Genomic DNA, 1,709 nt, shown 5'->3' on the forward strand with positions numbered 1-1,709 from the left:
GTACGGTTTCTCTCCTGTGTGAATACGTTGGTGGCTTTTTAAGACCCCTGACTGTGCAAAGGCTTTACCACATTGATCACAGCTGTACAGTTTCTCTCCTGTGTGAATACGTTGGTGGGTTTTTAAGTTCCATGGCTTTGCAAAGGCTTTGCCACATTGATCACAGTTGTACGGCTTCTCTCCTGTGTGAATACGTTGGTGGAATTTTAAGGACCTTGACTGTGCAAAGATTTTACCACATTGATCACAGCTGTATGGTTTCTCTCCTGTGTGACTGTGTTGATGGATCTTCAGGCTACCTAACTGTGTGAAAGCTTTGCCACACTGATCACAGCTGTACAGTTTCTCTCCTGTGTGACTGTGTTGATGGCTCTTCAAGCTACCTAACTGTGTGAAAGCTTTGCCACATTGATCACAGCTGTACGGTTTCTCTCCTGTGTGACTGCGTTGATGGGCTTTCAACTGACTTAACTGTGTGAAAGCTTTGCCACATTGATCACAGCTGTACGGTTTCTCTCCTGTGTGACTGCGTTGATGGGTTTTCAAGTTACCTGAGCATGTGAAAGCTTTGCCACATTGATCACAGCTGTACGGTTTCTCTCCTGTGTGACTGCGTTGATGGGTTTTCAAGTTACCTGAGCACGTGAAAGCTTTCTCACATTGATCACAGCTAAAGAGTTTCTCTGCTGTGTCAATGTCTTGTTTTTTTGAGGTCCCTGACTCTGTGAAATCCTTCCCACTTTGGAAAAAACTGGACAGTTCCCCATCAATGTGAATGCGTTGATGGGCTTTAAGGGCACTGCAGCGCAAAAATGTTTTCTCACAGTGGTCACAGCTGTATGGTTTCTCTCCAGTTTGAACTCTTGGATGAATTTTTAAAGATCCAGATGTTGTGAAGGACTTGTCACGGTGGTGACGTATAAGTTCCTCTCTTCCTCTCTGTTCCTATAGCAACAAATAGAAAAAGAGTTATTGAGTTGTCACGGTGCAGCGAGCCAACTAAAACCATAAATAACATTTAAAGCATGTCTGCGAAATATAACCCACAGTCTCTTACTAATGCATTACCACCAACAAATGTTATGATAAATAACTTACAGAATAGTTTTTATTTAGGTTTTGACTTTTTGATAGGAATTGATACCAATACTAGGGGTGTAACGGTACACAAAAATCTCGGTTCGGTACGTACCTCGGTACACAAGTCACAGTTCGTTTTTTTTCGGTACAGTAATGAAAAAAATAGACAACTATTAAATATCTTTTACTTATTGGTAACCTTATTAAAACATACCACCACAGCAGTTAACACAATTTTTGAATGAAACAAATATATATAAAATCCTGCTTTTTCACATTGTTGGAATGAAAATAGAAATATAAAAGTGAAAAATAAAATCCTGCTGTTTTTTTAACACATTTTTTGAATGAAAAATATAAATATACATTTCTGCTTTAACAGTTTTACTCAATTAAAATAAAAAGTATAGTGCAGCTGGTCAGCTTTAAAGCCCGCTCAGATTCAGTTTTACTAGGAACTTACTTAGCTTTCCCACTTTGTTAAAGTGCAGTAAACAAAGCATGCTTATATCTAAAGTGCAGCTTAAACAATTTTACTCAACTCCAATGGCGTTGGTTATTTCTTTAGCGCAATGGTCAGGGAAACGCTCTTTCTTTTTAGACGACGACGATATCGTAGTTTGCACCAG

The sequence above is a fragment of the Epinephelus moara genome, chromosome 17 (genome assembly GCF_006386435.1).
Source record: "Epinephelus moara isolate mb chromosome 17, YSFRI_EMoa_1.0, whole genome shotgun sequence".
NCBI lineage: Eukaryota > Metazoa > Chordata > Actinopteri > Perciformes > Serranidae > Epinephelus > Epinephelus moara.